This window comes from Pinus tabuliformis, chromosome X (genome assembly GCF_031772625.1).
Source record: "Pinus tabuliformis cultivar Carrire ecotype Pingquan chromosome X, CPIR1, whole genome shotgun sequence".
Classification (NCBI taxonomy): domain Eukaryota; kingdom Viridiplantae; phylum Streptophyta; class Pinopsida; order Pinales; family Pinaceae; genus Pinus; species Pinus tabuliformis.
The window spans coordinates 714,904,827-714,923,647 of NC_142308.1; positions in this window are offsets into that span (position 1 = coordinate 714,904,827).

The window sequence follows — 18,821 nt, forward strand, 5'->3', positions numbered from 1 at the left end:
CATTCCAGTCATGCATGAACCATGTCTTCTGGGAACAAATGAGGAGGTTCATGCTAGTGTTCTTCAATGACATCCTGATCTATAGCCAGATGTGGGAGGAGCACCTCCAACACTTGGAGGAGGTATTGCGCATTCTGGAGGAGGAGAAATTCTATGCCAAGCTCTCCAAGTGTGAGTTTGGGTTGACAGAGATGCTCTACCTAGGGCATATCATTGGAGCAGATGGAGTGAAGGTTCACGAGGAGAAGATTCAGGCCATCCAGGATTGGCCAGTACCCAGATCAATCAAAGGGATTGATTGATGCCTTTGTCAAAGGGTTCTTGCAGCTGGAAGCACCTTTGACCAACTTGACCAAGAACGGGGCCTTTGCATGGACTGATGGAGCACAAGTTGCCTTTTATCGCCTCAAGGAGGTGATGAGCAGTTTGCCTATCTTGGAACTTCCGGTCTTTTCCCAGCCATTCACGGTGGAGTGTGATGCATCCAGGGTAGGAGTTTGAGCAGTGTTGTCACTAGATGGGCATCCCATAGCTTTCGGGAGTTGAAAGCTCCTACTGCATGAGCTATCATATTCCATATATGAAAAGGAGATGTTGTCCATTATGCATGAATTGGCCAAGTTCCTCTAGTACATGGTGGGCAATCGATTCCGAGTGAAGACTGATCACAATAGTATTCAATATTTCATGGGGCAGTAGGGCCTCAAAGACAAACAATAGATATGAGTCCTGTGATTTCGACATCGAGTATGTGCGGGGGAAGCACAATGTGGTGGCTAATGCTCTATCTCAAAGACCAGCTAGTTTATCTCTCATGAGCATCTGTGAGGATTGGAGGGCTTAGTTGTTGGTGGAGTACTCCAAGGACAGGAGGGCATGCCAGGTATTGGAGGGGACACATGCAAATGAGCGTTAGCATGTGATGGATGAGGTCATCTATTACAAGGGGTGCATTTATTGAGTGCCCAACTCGTAGTTGAGGGAGAGGATACTCCAGGAAGCTCATGATTCACCACTGTCTGGACACCAAGGGTTTCGGAAGAGTTATATGGCTGCTCGGCAGAGATTCATGTGGAAGGGCCTCAAGGAGGTCGTGCTACAGCATGTACGGGAGTGTGAGGCCTCTCAGCAGAACAAGGCAGAGCTAACCCACCTTGCAGGACTACTACAACCACTTCCTTTTCTAGAGGGGAAATGGGAAAGTATTTCGATGGATTTCATCACTGGGCTCCCCACAGTATAAGGGAAGGATTGCATATACGTAGTGGTCGACAGGTTGACCAAATTTTCCCACTTCTTCACCATCCCCACTAGGTACACTACTACACAGGTTGCCGAGTTGTTCTTTAAGGAGGTTTTTAGGCTGTATGGGCTCCCCAAGAACATAGTGAGTGATAGAGACAATAGATTCATGGGTGGCTTTTTGCAGGAACTCTTCAGGCTGGTTGGGAAAAAGCTCACACCTAGAGCCAGTTATCACCCATAGATTGATGTCTAGACAGAGAGGGTTAATCGGTGGTTGGAGGGGTAACTGAGGAACTATGTGACAGGTCAACAGAGTATGTGGATTCCGTGGTTACATTTGGGTGAGTACTGCTACAACACTACGCACCACATGTCTATTGTTATTACTCCTTTCTGTGCCCTTTATGGATATGCTGCACTGACTTTTGATGATATTATTTTTGGAGATAGCTAGGCCCCAAATGCCAAAGATTGGGTCCAAGAGAGCCAAGATATCCTCAACGTTCTCAAGGATAATTTGGTGATAGCCAAAATTAGCAAAAACGTAATGCAAACCAACACAAGATAAAGAGGCACTTTGAGGAGGGGGACTTAGTATACCTTCGGTTGTAGCCTTACAAGCAATCTATGCTAAAATAGAAGGGGGATGAGAAGCTACAACCATGCTTCTATGGGCCATACCGGGTGACTAGGCGAGTTGGGGAGGTGGCTTATGAGTTGGAGTTGCCTCTAGGGAGTAGAATCCACAATGTGTTTCCTCTCTTATGCCTAAAGAAGGTGTTGGGACAAAAAGTGACAACAACAGTTGATCTACCCCCGCTGGATGATGAGGGCCACTTGGTTTTAGAACCAGAGGACATTTTGGAGAGCAAGGAAAGGAGATTGAGGAGCAGGACCATCAAGGAGTTTTTGGTACGTTGGAAGAACTTGCCTGATGAGGATGCCACCTGGGAAGGTGAGCACATATTGGAGCACCCATCTTTGAGGTTGCTTGAGGGAAAGCAACATTTGGGAGGGGAGGACTATCATGTCCCTTCTCAAAGACATTAGTTACAGGGTGCAACTCCACATTTTTGGCACAATTTTGACTTAGGAGGAGGACCCCACACTTAGACTTAGGAAATATGGGGAAATTTTGACTTTATTTAGGAGTTAGTGGAATGTGGGGGCCACCCATATGTGGAATTCAAACTTGGTCATTCGATGTGCTTGGAGGGAAATCAAATGGGTGGATGGAGGGGCCCACATGAGGCTAAGGAGGCCCAAGGAAATAAAAGGAGGATCAACTCTCATTTTTGATCATCTTCTACATTTTCAAACAAACACTCACTTGTACACTTTGATGATAAGAGGTTGTCATTGATGTCCACCCAAGCAGCGCCATGGGCTACCCAGATATTGCAAGGACGTTTTGACTTGAAAACTCATATTATTTTGTGTCAAGGTTCATCTTGATGGATTTTTCTCGTTGAGATGTTTCCATTGATATATGGTATGCCTCCCTGTTCTTCAAGGTTTGAGAGTTATTTGCATTTGAAGTCGGAAACCCCCATTAGTAGGTTAAAACCCTAGGGGTTGAGACATCACCTTATTCTCCAACGATTGTCAATATATGACAGGGATTCTCACTGTAATCTAACCTCTTATAACTTGAATAAATTGAAAAATCCAAAGATAGTAAACCAATCATTGACTTCACACTCAGATAGGAATCAGGATCATATGCCCTAAGCCAATAATTAGTTTGCTTACAATTAACATCAAAATTAAGAAGAATTATTAAAGGTATGTCACTAATAAAAAAATTAAAAAATTCAAGTCAATAAATATTAATGCAAATATTAGGAGGAACATTAAAGTGATCCAATTACCTTAAAACAAAAGATACATATTTTAAAATATTTAGCATTCCAAATATATTATGCATTACTCCTCCAACGTACATTATGAAGCCCCTCCTTAACACCAGAAGATCAAATGATAAATATTGTTAGAAAAGTATGTGGTGTATCCTATAATTAAGGAGCCCTATCCAATGTCTAAGTGAGAACCTCATACTATATATATGTGTGAAACCTTGGCATAGATGTAATGATGAACTGAACGCATAATCTCTGAAATCTCGGGACTGCCCTAAAAAAAAAAAAATTGATCAAAATTTTTGTTAGGGCTCAGTTTGTTACAGGTCTATCAAGTGTTAGCGGAGTTTTTGGCAAGGTCTATCAAATATTACCAAAGTATTTTGCAGGGAAGCGAGGTCCTTTTTTGCTGCAGGTATATCAAAGGTTAGCAAGGTAGCAAGGTTATGTTCTGTTGCAAGTCTATTAAAAGTATAATCACCAAAAGATTAGCAAATATTTGGGCAAGGTAGTGAAGTCTTAGTCCAAGGCTATATCACAGAAGTTCCAAGCATCAGAAATATTGGTCAAGGTATTACAAGTCTAAGATCTCGGTCTAAGGATTATGTCCCCATTCAAGATCAAGTGAAGGATCAAGGTCTCAGAACCCCAATCAAATGTACCAAATAAAAGCAAGGAAATATCTTGATGATTTGCAATCTCGGTTAAGAATCTCAGCCTTCTGTTCAACAACAACCCTTGGTCTTCGTTCCTCATTCATAAACATCACAGGCTTGAGCACCGTTGAATAATATTTAGTTTTTGTGAAAGGGACAAAAGGTAGACTTGTAATCAAGAAAATATAAAGGGATGTATAATTTAAATTCCCTTCCTGTGTGTTAATAATGTACTTTAATAACTGTTGACTGCATTGTACCATGTATTAGGCTAGTTTTCAGTCTTGCATAACTGCCTTGTCATAACTGTAACTAGAGTTGTGTCCAGCTAGGGTAATTTTTGTCCTATGTATGTCTAAGTCGATATTCATCTCTTGTATAGTCTTGTATAAAATATGGTTTTTTATAAAGGTTGGGTATGTTTAAGTAGAGTCTAGGCTTGTGTTCAAAGTTTGTCAGCTGCTGCAACAAGTCAACTACAATCACAAACAACAAGCACATTTCAGGTATGCATTGTATTCATTTGATTTTTATTTATTTATTATTATTTTCTTACATGTGTGTTTGTAGGTAGAGGTAAGTTAAAGGTTTGTTGTGTTTATTTGTTTTTCTTTGGGATTGTGTTTCATTGGGAAATTTGCATGCAAGTGGGAGAAGACTCAAGGACAACATCAAGCGAGCATTCAAGAGCTGAAGTATCAAATAAAAGGAAGTGTTGCATTAGGATATCCTTTGAAGACATGACAATCATCTGTATATTCTAGAAAAGTGTCAAGTTCAAGAGTCATCATTGTAAAGTAGTAAAAGAGTCATTTGTAAAAGTGTCATCATTGAAAGAGTCATTATTGTAAAAGAGTCAATATTCCTAAAGTCGAAAAGGAATTATTGGGAGGTATAAGAGTCCCTGTTGGGATGATGTCATGTTTGGGTTGTAGGTCATAATGTGATTTGGTGTTTCGTCAAACTCATTGTAAATCACATTGCATCATGGATCATTGTCCTTGGTATGGGCATCCACACTCTTGTCTCATTTTAGTCATTATAGGGTGGCAGGGAGGTGCTAGGAAGGTGCATGAAGTCGCTTATAGGTTGGAGCCTGTGAACACTTCAGGGTGGTAGGTTGGTCTAGGGTGTTGGGGCATCCATTGAGTTGATTATTGAACAAAATAGGGCATTGGGGCATCCTTCCAGTGGGAGCTAGAGAAGGATGATTTTCTAGAATTCTAGGAAGTTGTTCCTTTCGTTTCAGTTGGGGCTGAAGATTAGAGAATTTATTAGAAAAGAGTTTGGTGGTTTTTGACACAGAGGGGGTTTTCCACCTAAAATACTTGTGCCTATCGTGTTATTTTATTTACTATTATTACTGCATAAACATTAATAATAATTGAAGATTAACTAATTCTCTGAAAATATCTAAAAGCGCTAATTTCTAAGGAATACTAATTCACCCCCATCTCAGTATTTCCAACAATTGGTATCAGAGCTTGGTTCCTTCAATATCATTCTAACAAATAGAAGGAGACCATGGAGTATACTAAGAATAGAGTTCCTTTATTCAATGGGAATAACTATGCACTTTGGAGTGGAAGAATGCAGGTTCATTTGTTGGCGCAAGTATACGAAGTATGGGAAATCGTTGACAAAGTCTTCACACCGAGTCAGGATGAACAAGGTAAGAAAAATATGGTATATGATGCAAAGGCTAAAGATATTATTATTAGTGGGCTTATCGAATCTGTTTATCTTAAGCTATTGAGTTGCAAAACTGCTAAAGAGGTATGGGGCAAGCTTGAAAATATATATGCAGGTGATTCAAAGGTGAAATAAGCAAAGCTTCATATTTTCAGGGAAAAATTTGAGCAACTCAAATGAGGGAAGATGAAGATATTGTTGCATAATTTCAGCATCTTGTTGAAACAACAAACACATTGGAAGGTTCGGGAGAACCTATTGAAATGAAAATTGTTGTCCGAAAGATCCTCAGAACCTTGCCAACAAGATTTAATCCTAAGGTATTTGTCTTGGAAGATTGATTGAATATGACCAATCTCAGCATAGATGAATTGCATGGAATTCTTATGGCATATGAAATGAAGATTGAAGAAGAGGATGGTACATCTCACTTAGAAACAACATTTGCCACATCCAAGAAGAATAGTAAGGACAAGCAGACTCCAAAAGCAAAAACTTGCAATTGTAAGGATGAGGAAAAGGAAGAAGATGAAGAAGAATTCTCAGATAAAGAGTTTTCCTACTTCACGCGGAAAATGATAACATATACGGGAAATTCGAAGGTAAACTTCCATTAATATGTTTTTATTGTGGCGAGGTTAGGTATTTTGCAGCCAAATGTCCTCATAAAATTGAGGTTGTTACAAAAGGAAAGAGAAGTCCTAGGAAGTTCAACAAGCAAGGCAAGAAGAAATGGTTTAAGAAAAGTTTCTTCTCCAAAGAAGATAGCTCCTCATCTGAAGAAAACAGTGGTAACAAAGAAGAATTCAACGAAAGAGTATTGTTTATGGCCAAGCACAATAAGCAAGAGGCACATGGTGAAGAAGGAGACGAAAAAGAAGAAATGACTGAGGTAGAATTTCAAAATGAATTGATCAGGGTTATCAAAGAGCTCAAGGACGAGAAGAAGCACATCGAAACTCTTGAAGACGAATTAAAGACAGAAAGGGAACATGTCCTAAATCTTAAAATCAAGGTTGAAGAATACAAACGAATTGAAGAATTGCTTAGGAAAGAATTAAAGGAAAGCAACAGGGAAAGAGAATCATTGGAAGCTGAAATCGTTTCTTTACGAAATGAATTAAAGAATGGAAAAACTCTTCAAAACTATGCCAAAATCTCAAAGACTTTGGAAGAATTCATCAGCAACCAGTGATCATGCAATGAGAAGACTAGTCTTGGTTACAAAGAAAAATTCGAAAAGGAGTCAAGTCCTTCTATGACAACTGAAGAAGATGGATATGAAAAATCTACCAAGCAGGTAGATTTCCCAGCTAGATCAAGAGATCAAGACTCACAGGAAGAACCTTGGAAGACAATTCCTTGAAGAAGATTTCCTCCTAGGTATCAACCTATCTTTTATGGTCATTGTTATTCATGTGGAAGGTTTGGACGTAGAGCTGCAAAATGTTGCATGTATGTTTGGTATGAATATAATTCCAGGAGATCTCTAAGAATGGATATTCCAAAACTCAGTAGAATATCAACAAATTTTATCATTTTAGAGACGAGATTGAATGTTACAAATGTAACAATTTTGGACACTCAGCCAAAGATTGCAGAATTGGAAGTTCTTCAAAGGAATTCTCGCGAAATTAGAATGAACAGTTATGGAAAAGGAAGACTAAAAGGTTTGCTCTCGCTCTCATGGTTCAAATCAACAAAAACGTATGGAATGTTGATATTGGTTTCTCAATGCATATGACTGAAGATAGAAATAAGTTCATATCCTTGAAAGAAAAAAAGGATGGAACAATGTCTTTTGGAAATGACGGGTCTTCAAATGTCATAGGAGCAGGTACGGTCACTCTTGGAAGAAAGGATGTGTTGCTGGTTGAAAATATGAATCAAAATTTGTTCAGTGTTGGACAGATGTGTGATCATGGACACACGATGTTATTCAACTCAAAGAAATGTGAAATCGAGAAAGGCAAGTTTGGTACAATTGTGGCTACAACAAGAAGAGCTCCAAATGACATATATATTTTGGATGAGACACCTAAAGGGTGTTTCTTGGCAAAAGAAGACGAGAGTTGGTTATGGCACAAACGAATAGGACATATAAATTTTGACAATTTGGTCAAGATCAACAAAAAGGAAGCAGTTAGAGAAATACCAAAAATATCAAAACCTACCAATACGATATGTGAGTCTTGCCAGCACGGAAAAAAGGCAAAAGTCGAGTTCAAGACAAAGGAACATTTTGTGTCACGTTGATTGGAATTAATGCAATGCTGATCTATGTGTTCCTATGAGAACAAAAGGTTTAGACGGTGAATTATACTTTATGTTAATGATAGATGATTACACCAGAATGACAGCCATTAATTTTTTGAAGAAAAAATATGAGGCATTTGAATGTTTCAAAATCTACAAGAATTGGTAAAAAATGAAACCATTTTGAAGATCAAATGTCTAAGATAAGAGAATGGCAAAGAATTCATGTCCAGAGCATTTTAGCAATACTGTGATGAACATGGAGTAAAAAGGTAATTCTCAACAGCCATAACACCACAGCAGAATGGAGTAGCTCAAAGAAAAAATAGAACCGTACAGGAAATGGATAGAACCATGTTAAAAGACTCAAACTTAGATGATAAATTCTGGGTTCAAGCAATTGATACTGTCGTATTCATTATAAACAGAGATCTTCTCAAGAACAATTGTAACATGACTCCGTATGAACTATGGAAAGGAAGACTAGCTAACGTCAAATACTTTAAAATATTTGGAAGTAACTACTACATCAAAAGAGAAGACCAAAAATTAGGTGTGTTTGATTCTCATGTTGACGAAGGTATTTTCGTTGGTTATTCGCGCAAAATAAAGGCTTATAAATGCTACAATCTAAGGCACAAACAAATAGTTGAACGTATAAATGTTACTTTTGACGAAGACTGTGTTCTAAAGGATAACAGTGAGATCGTCTCTTCAAGAAAATGTGAGGGGCTAGAGGTAGAATCTGTGAAGGATGAAGAAGAAGCTCCAAAACAAGACCAATCAAATAAGGAAACACCAGTCAACCAAGAAGAAATCAGAAATGATCAGCAGGATGAACAAGAAATTTCTCCAAAAGGTTCAAAATAATGGTATTGAAAGAACCATCTGTCAAATTAGATCATCGGCAACATAAATGAAGGAATTGGAACCATAATAAGTCGACAACTTCATTCATCACAGCAAGCCCATCTTGCCCTTTTAGCGACTTTTGAGCCTAGCAATTTTTAGGAAGCTAGTCAAAATGAACATTGGGTAGCAGCTATGAATGAAGAATTGGATCCAATTGAGAAGAAAGGCACTTGGGAATTGGTTCCATGACCAAAGGATAAATTTTTTATTGGAACTAAATGAGTCTTCAGAAGAAAATTGAATGAGGACAGACAAGTTACTAGGAATAAATCAATATTAGTCTGCAAAGGATATCCACAAGTTGAAGGAATCGATTTTGAAGAAACATTTTCTCCCATTTCTAGAATGGAAGCTATTAGGATGTTTCTCGCTTATGCATGCTCAAGAAAAATCAAGGTCAACCAAATGGATGTTAATTCAACCTTTCTAAATGGTGAATTGGAAGAAGAAGTTTACATTGAACAACCCGAAGGTTTTTTTCTCACTGACAAAGAAACCTACATTTGCATATTAAATAAGGTACTATATGGTCTCAAGCAAGCTCCTAGGGCTTGGTATGATCATCTTGATAGGTATCTACATCAACAAGGATTCAATAAAGGAAGCGCTGACAACAATATCTATGTGAAAAAGGATCAAGATTACCTAATTATTATCGAAATATATGTGGATGATATAATCTTTGGAAGAAATGATGACATATTAAGTAAAGACTTTGCCACACAAATGCAAAGTGAGTTTGAAATTTCTATGCTTGGCGAGCTGACATAATTTTTGGGGCTTCAGATTTCTCAGCAGGATAAAGGAATATTCATATATCAAACCAAGTACATCAAGGAAATGCTCAAAAAATTCTAGATGGAAGATTGCAAGCCAGTCCTTACCCCCATGATAACAGGTTGTAAGTTAAGCTTAGAAGATTCATCAAAGGATGTGGGCCAAAGGTTGTATAGATCCATGATTGGTAGTCTCTTGTATGTGACATCCTCCCGACCTGATGTGATGTAGACAATTGGAAAAGTAGCAAGATTCCAAGCAGCACCAAAAGAATCTCATATTATTGTCGTCAAAAGAATTCTTCGATATCTTAAGGGAATAATAGAATATGGTCTATGGTGTCCCAAAGGAAATGATCTGGTTATCTAAGCTTATACAGATGTAGATTGGGCAGAAAGTGTTGATGATCTTAAGAGTACCAGTGGAGCAGCATTCTATCTAGGTGGTTGTCTTGTTTCATGGTTAAGTAAAAATCAGTCTTCAATCTCATTATCCACAACAAAAGCAAAATATATCGCAACATCAGCTTGTTGTATAGAAGTTCTTTGGATGAAGCAAACTTTCCAAGATCTTCAAGTCAAGTTTGATGAACCTATTCCCATCATTTGCAATAACACCAACACCATCAGTATCTCCAAGAATCTTGTGATGCATTCCAAAACGAAGAACATTCCAATTAAATATCATTTCGTTAGAGAGTAGGTCGCCGAAAGGAATATCAACCTTGAATATGTTGGCACAAAGGAACAAATTGCTAACATCTTTACCAAACCATTACCTTGTGAAGCATTTGAGTATATTCCCCAAAATCTTGGGATTATCCCAAGTTCTCTTTAGAATCTTTCTCTTATCTAACTAAGTAGAAAGGGGGAGGGGAGGTGTGTAGATGTCCGCAGGATGACAGTTTGTCAAGGGGAGTTACCGTTTGCCATTGATGACAAAGGGGGAGAGAAGGCTGTAGGAAGAGGTGTCATGATTGTAGGGGGAGTACTTGTGTTTCCATCAATGCCAAAGGGGGAGATTGTTGATCAGAGGTTGTCATTGATGTCCACCCAAGTAGATCTAGGGGCTACCCCGATCTTGTAAGGGCATTTTGACTTGACAACTCATATTATTTTGCATCAAAGTTCTTCTCGATGGATTCTGCTTGTTGATATGTTTCTACTGATATATGGTACGCCTCCTTGTTCTTCACTATTTGAGAGTTATTTGGATTTGAAGTCGGAAACCCCCATTAGTGGGTTAAAACCCCAGGGGTTGAGACATCACCTTATTCTCCAACGATTTTCAATATATGAGAGGGATTCTCACTGTAATCTCACCTTGTATAAGTTGAATAAATTGAAATATCCAAAGATAGTAAACCAATCATTGACTTCACACTTAGGTAGGAATCAGGATCATATGCCCTAAGCCAATAATAGGTTTGCTTACAATTAACATCAAAATTAAGAAGAATTATTAAAATTAATAATAAATAAATAAAATATAAAATATAAAAGAATAAATTTAAGTCAATAAATATTAATGCAAATATTAGGAGGAACATTAAAGTGATCCAATTACCTTAAAACAAAAGATACATATTTTAAAATATTTAACATTCTAAATATATTATGCATTACTCCTCCAATGTACATTAAGAAGCCCCTACTTAACACCTGAAGATCAAATGATAAATATTGTTAGAAAAGTATGTGGTGTCTCCTATAATTAAGGAGCCCTATCCAACATCTAAATGAGAACCTCATACTATATATGTGTGAAACCTTGGCATAGATGTAATGAGGAAATGAATGCATAATCTCTGAAATCTTGGGACTGCCCTTAAAAAAAAAAAAACAGATCAAATCTTTTGTTAGGGCTCAGTTTGTTACAGGTCTATCAAATATTACTGAAGTATTTTGCAGGGAAGTGAGGTACTTTTTTTGCTGCAGGTATATCAAAGGTTAGCAAGCTAGCAAGGTTATGTTCTATTGCAAGTATATCAAAATTATAATCACCAAAATATTAGCGAAGATTTGGGAAAGGTAGAGAAGTCTATGTTTAGGGTTATATCACAGAAGTTCCAAGCATTAGAAATATTGGTCAAGGAATTACAAGTCTGAGATCTCAGTCCAAGGATTACCGTCTCCATTCAAGATCAAGTGAAGGATCAAGGTCTCGAAACCCCACTCAAATATACCAAAGAGAAGCAAGGAAATATCTTGATGATCTGCAATCTTGGTTAAAAATCTTACCCCTTTTGTTTAGTAACAAGCCTTGGTCTTCATTCCTTATTCCAAAATATCACAGGCTTGAACAATGTTGAATAATCTTTAGCTTTTTGTGAAAGGGATGAATGGTAGACCTGTAATCAAGCAAATATAAAGGTATGTATAATTCAAATTTCCTTCCTATGTGTTAATAATGTACTTTAATAACTGTTGACTATAATATACCATGTATTAGGCTAGTTTTCAGTCTTGCATAATTGCCTTGTCATAATTGTAACTAGAGTTGTGTCCAGCTAGGGTAAGTTTTTTCCTATGTATGTCTAAGTCAATATTCATCTCTTTTATAGTCTTGTATAAAATATGGTTTTGTATAAAGGTTGGGTATGTTTAAGTAGAGTCTAGGCTTTTGTTCAGAGTTTGTCAGCTGCTACAACAAGTCAACTACAATCACAAACAACAAGAACATTTTAGGTATGCATTGTATTCATTTGATTTTTATTTATTTATTATTATGTGCTTACATGTGAGTTTGCAGACAGATTTAAGTTAAAGGGTTGTTGTGTTTATTTGTTTTGCTTTGGGATTGTGTTTCGTTGGGCAATTTCCATGCAGGTGGAAGAAGACTAAAGGATAGCATCAAGTGAGCATTCAAGAGCTGAAGTATCAAATCAAAGGAAGCATTGCATCAAGACATCCTTTGAAGACATGAAAATGATCCGTATATTGTGAAGAAATGTCAAGGCCAAGAGTCATCATTGTAAAGTAGTGAAAGAGTCATTTGTAAAAGTGTCATCGTTGGAAGAGTCAATATTCCTAGAGTCGAAAAGGCATTATTGGGAGGTATAGGAGTCTCTATTGGGATGATGTCATGGTTGGGTTGCAGGTCATAGTGTGATTGGGTGTTCAGTAAAAATCATTTTAAATCATATTGCATCGTGGATCATTGTCCCTGGTATGGGCATCCACACTCTTGTCTCATTTTATTCGTTATAGGGTGGGAGGGAGGTGCTAGGCAGGTGCATGAAGTCACCCATAGGTTGGAGCTTGTGAACACTTCAGGGTGGTAGGTTGGTCTAGGGTGTTGGGGCATCCATTCAGTTGATCACTGAAGAAACTAAGATGTTTGGGCATCCTTCCAGCGGGATCTAGAGAAGAATGATTTTCTAGAATTCTAGGAAGTTGTTGCTTTCATTTTAGTTGGGGTCGAAGATTAAAGAATTTATTAGAAAAGTGTTCGGTGGTTTTTGACCCGTAATGGGTTTTCCATAAAATTCTTGTGCCTACTGTGTTCTTTTATTTACTGTTATTACTACATAAACATTAATAATAATTTAATATTAACTAATGCTCTGAAAAGATTTAAAAGTGCTAGTTGCTAAGGAATACTGATTCACCCCGCTCTTAGTATTTCCAACACGCTTTGCTGCTTAGCAATTCTACCAGATGTTTAGCCATGAATCTCTCACGTGGGAAATTCAAACTCTACTTCGGGGGACCATCTGTGCCCTCCCTAGGGAGGTTGTTCTAACAGGAGTTTCAGGGAGTCAAGGACAACAACACACTTCAGTCATCAGCGCAGAGAGGGAACTGTGTATTCCTCGGCAGCCAGAAAACACACAGTAGGAGTTGGAGGTTAAAAAGGGGATTCATTGCTTGCTGGGATATCTGGGAGTTTAGGAGGCTCTGTAGGGAAGGCATTTTCGCTGGAGTTTGCAACTAGCTAGACCAATGCAGCAGTTAGTCAAATTCCTGGACAGAGGGACTGCATAGAGGCCATCCAACAACAAATTCGTGGGACTTGGGGAGAAATTGATCTTGGCCAAGATCCATCTGGGGAGCTTGGAGTTGAATAGCAGCGGTAAAACCAACATTTTGGAGGATTTTGTAGAGGGATTTGCAGGCTGTTTCCTGCAAGTCGAAATTGGCAGTCAAAGCTTGGGAGAGGTTCCAAGGAGGTCGAAAATACGAAGTCAAAACAAGATAGATTCCCTTCTGGGTTTTTCTAGGTTTTGTCCAAGGAGACCGGGGCTACAAGGATATAATTTTCTAGGCAGTTTGTGAGCACATTCCAGCTAGTCAAAGTTCAGTAGGGTAGTAGTTTACTGGGGAGCACAGTGCAGAGTGGTGTAGCAGTTGCACATCCTTCAGCTCGGCTATTTTCCCACCTGGGGTTGGTCTTGCTTGTTCATTGGGACAAGGCTAGGGCATCTTTCCATTTCATATTGTATCTAGCCTACATATTTTTAATAATATGGCACAACGATTTCTTATTGGTAGCATTTTCATGGATTTTTTTATGTGTGTTTAGTTTTTGTGTGTCGCTACATTGTTTATTTGCTTAATATCACTTACATTCCTACTTAGGAACACTACAATCGATTTCGTGGCTGTCGAGTTTTTGTTTCATTGACTATTTCAGGTTCCAATATGATTTTTCCCCTCTCGTCGAGTTTTGACAATATTGTTTGAGTTGGGAGCTTGTTACCTATAACATTCCTTAATCATGAAACATGGAAAATTGGGTGCACTTAGGAAGATGCAAGAAGCTCTAATTTGTATGCCATAGTACTAATATTTTGCAACACCTTGTAAGGACCATAATACTTTGCTGATGATTTATTATCCTAAGCTTAGCTTGCTTGAGGGACATTTGTTTGTATGGTTGTAGCCGTAAAAATACCCAGTCACCTACATCAAAACTTCTTTTGCTGCGATTTTGATCTGCATGTTGTTTCATTCTATTCTACGCAAAAGTGAGATTATCCTTCAAGAGTTGGAGAACTTGTTATTGATGCTCGATGTGATCTTCCACTTCTTGAAACTTAGAATGATTGTCCAAGACTTTTTGGATATCTAGAGAAATATATGATTTCAATGTTTGAACCTCTAGTGAACATAATTGTGCAATTACACCCCGTTTTTCTTTCTTTAGAATATTTTTCATGCCATTAGTGTTGATTATATTTCCTGGTTTCCCTATGATACCCCTTAGTTCAACTTGCTTTCCTTCCCAAAAACAATTTCAAGGAAAGTTCTTAAAAATTAAAAGCTATCGTACCCAAATATTGTAACCATTGGACTCCTAGTACAACATCAGCACCACCCATTGGAATGGAAAGAATTGGACTATTCAATATATATTCTCCTATGGATAGTTGATATTATGGCACTTTCCATAGCAATTTATGGTTCCTCCATTTACAACCATCACTTGACACTCTGGTGCTAGATATAGGAAACAATTCAATTCCATGGTTATCTTACAATGAATAAAATTATGGGTACTAACCGAATCAATCAACACTATTGCCTTTTTCTTCTTGATTTGTTCTTCTATCTTAAGAGTTTGAGGAGTGGTAATTCCTTACAATTCATTACAAGATATGGTCAGATTCATTTCGTCTTTCTTTGGGGTTGGTTCCTAGTGTATATCCTCTTCTTTTGACATTTCTTGTTCCTTTTCTTCCTCCTCTTCACAATCTATGTAAATTAATTTATTCCCAACACACTTATGGCCTTTAGTGTATTTGTTATCACAAGTGTAACAAATCCCTTTTGCTCTTTTTTCTTCCAATTTTTGTGGTGTCAACCTTGTAGGTTGTGGAAAGCTAGGAGCAACAACACTTCCATCTTTATAATAGTGAGTAGTAGGCTTTCGTGTTGCCATAATTTTGCTTTCAGTTTTTCTTGCCAACCTAAATGCCTTCTCCAATGAATCAGGTTCCCAGAGGCAAACCTCATGATGGATGTTATCCTTTAAATTCCCTATGAATACATAAAGCTTATGCTCCTTTCGAATATCATTTACCCTTATATTCAATTTTTGGAAGTGCTTAATGTGCTCCACCATTGAACCCTTTTGTTTGAGATTTATCAATTGGCTAAAGAAGGTGTTTCTCTTTGTATCTTCATAATATGCTATCATTTCCTCCATAAAAATTGACCAAGTGACAATTTTTTATGAGAGCAAAGCCATCAATACCATACAAATTGATTGGGTTCTAAATATAAAGTTGCAATGCATACCTTTTGTGTGTTTTGCACATTATGGAGATCAAAATATTGCTCCATCTGTAGTATCCATGTTACAGGATCCTTTCCATCAAACTTCCTCATATTGATATTTGGAATATGGTGGGTCTTCAATCCAACATTAGAGTCTATGAAATCATGATTAACATTTATTTTGTTCTCATCATGAGTTTCCTCTACTACATTTTCTTCATTAGGAAGCATTTCTTGTAGCAACTTTGTCAAATCTTTCTTCAAATATTCCATGTTTCCTTTCAATTTTTCTTCTATACCATTGATCTTAGCTTCCATGTTATTCTTCAAACCATTCATCTTATCTTCTGTTACATTTTGTGAAAGTGAAATTTGTTGCGCTTGATCTCGTAATTTTGATATATAATGTTTCATTTATTCCTCTTCTTCATGCGTCATAGTAGAGATTTCTAGTTTCTTACTAGGTGTTTCCCTTTTCTTGCTTCAAGGCATTTTGAAATCGAACAATGATATATATGCTTCACTATGCCCTTTGAATTACTTCAAATTGATTTTTCAAACAAAATTTATGCAGTTTAAAAAAACATTACACACATTTTTCTTGCTTTTAGGAGCTCGATCTTGAAATGATTGTAACTATGTAATTTCAGATCTCCAAGTTCCAAAATTTCTTCCTATTATATCTCTATGAGTCCTCTTTCCAATTCCACAAGTATAATCAATATTGGATTCTTTAAGAAATATTTATGCCAAATCTCCCACGATGACCTGATTATGCAATAGTTCAGTAGAGTGAAGTTGTACAGGATGCCACGTGTTATCACTGAAAATGCTGTAGTTAAAAATTTTTAGCCTAGTTTAAAGACCAGGGTGTTTTCGCAGTGCCTGAATTCTTTTAGCAGTTTCGCAGCGCATAAATTCGTTAGCAGTTTAGCAGCGCCATCTGTTTTAGTGATTTCGTAGCAAAATCACTAACCTTGCACTGGCTGCGCTACCAAATTGGGAATTTTCCCGAAACCATTGCCATTTTCACCAGCGGTCATGTTTATCAAAATCCACTGAGTTATGCATGAGTATAGGCTTGAAAATAAACAACTCAGACATTCCGATGATGTTCTGAACTATAGGCAGGATACATATGGCTCCTTTAGTGGGCTATTTCTCCCAGCCTGTTGCAGATGGTCTTGACCCAAGATTGCTTGTGACCCTTGGAACAAAGGCAGTCAGCACAACAAGGAATATCTTTATTAACACACATGAACAATCACCAAACAAAGTAATGTAAACTACAGGTGGTATTCTTGATAGTCTTACTTATTGGCTAAATCTTGAAGATTTCTCAGCTAATACTCGGATGAAAAGGCCCATTTAAGCCAAAGGAATATGTTAGAGTATCTTTGATTACAGAGGATAACAGAGGTTTTCTGCTGCTTTGGATTGAGTATAGTTTCGAGGAGAATGCAGGATTGCTGGTTGCTTCATGCCAACAGGTTGTGAGTCTATGATGTATTTCAGAGGACAGTCGAAAACCTGCAAGCTCAATTGTTGAGACATTTAAATTAGTCATGAAGCATGTAAAGATGCAAGTTTTGATATATTTTATGCTCAAGTATGCAATGGTCATATTGTTTCCTGAGTCGGGTGTTGTCACAGCATACTACCAGAAGCTATTGAAGGAGCTGGAACATTGGCTCAAGTGTTTACAGATGGGAAGACCACATTCAGTGTCATAAAAATGTTTGCCATAATGTTTGCGCGGGGGAGTGTTCACTTCTTAGAGAATTAAAGGTTTTAATGGAACACTGGAATCTCTGAATAATCCTGTAGATTAACGCCTTGATGTTGGGATGGATGGAGCAAACAGTGCAAAGCACTGACTTACTGGCAACAGTGTATGCGGAAAAGGCTGCAGTTTGGCCTGTTTCATCACCTCTAGAATCAACTGCACAAGAGTCTTCGAGAGTGAACAATTCTAATCAAAAGCAAGAGACAAAATGGCCAGAGCAATCTGAAGAACTATTAGGGTTGATTGTCGATTCTCTCAAGGCATTCGATGGTGTAGTTCCCCATGGTGGTCCAGAACCGAGACAGAGGTCACAACTCAGAAAATTGCTCTTGTTTTAGATAAGGCTCCAAAACATTTGCAACCAGATATTTTTGCTTTGGTGACAAAGTTGACAGTTATTTCAGAACATTTATTGGCTGCTTAAGCATTATTGGATCGACTTAAAGAACCAGATACGTAGCTTGAGCTGTGGTTACCTGTTCATGCCGCATTAAGAAAGTTACAAATTGGGAATGGTATCCAGGAACACATTCCGTTTCAAGTTCTGGAGTTGCTGATGGATACAAATCTCTCAACAAATGCAATGTTAATGAAGGAGTTTTTCCCAAATGATACGTGTCAACATACGGGTCTATATGGGAGCACCGTTTTCATATTATGGCTGAGGACTATTAAAATGGGCCGGTGGAGATTTCTTCTGCTGTGGGTAAAACCGATTATGGATAAGTGACAACATACGTGTTAACTGTATGACACATGGCCTCTACAACAGTGCGCTGGATTGTGGGATCATGTTTGTGGAATTGCCGGGTGTTATAGATCATTCTGTTCATGCGCAAATGGAGGAAGACAAATTGAGCCATTGACACAAGATATCTAAACTCTTTCTTTTTCGCCTTTGATTTGCGTTGTTGGGACTGTTTTGCCGGAGTTTATCAAGTGGGGACAGAGGGCGAAATTGATGCTTAGTGGAATGAGCGCATTCACCCTGAAAAATGCGGGTTCCATGGAATACGTGAGATTTTTACGGAGTTGGTTCGCCAAACAAGGAAATTCCAAGGACGCAGAGGATGAATAAAATTTTCAGAGAAAATATTGACTTCTTGTTTGAACTCTTTGAGTCTCATGATCTCTGTGCCGTTGTGGAGTTGCAACAACTGTTAGACGTTTTGAGACTCACTTATCAGTTCCTAGCAGAACGTTTATCAATGGACACATACAATGTTATGCTAAATGAGATGTCAGAGAACATCTCCCTTGTCTCTTTTTCTGGTCGCTTTGCCTTGCAGGTTTTTTACAGAGATGCAAAATGATTTCTTGGTAAATTTTGTCTTCTGTAATACTACCCAGCGTTATATTCGCCCATTGAAAGTGTGCCAAAGACCAGTTCAGCGGACACCTGTTCCACATGGGAAGT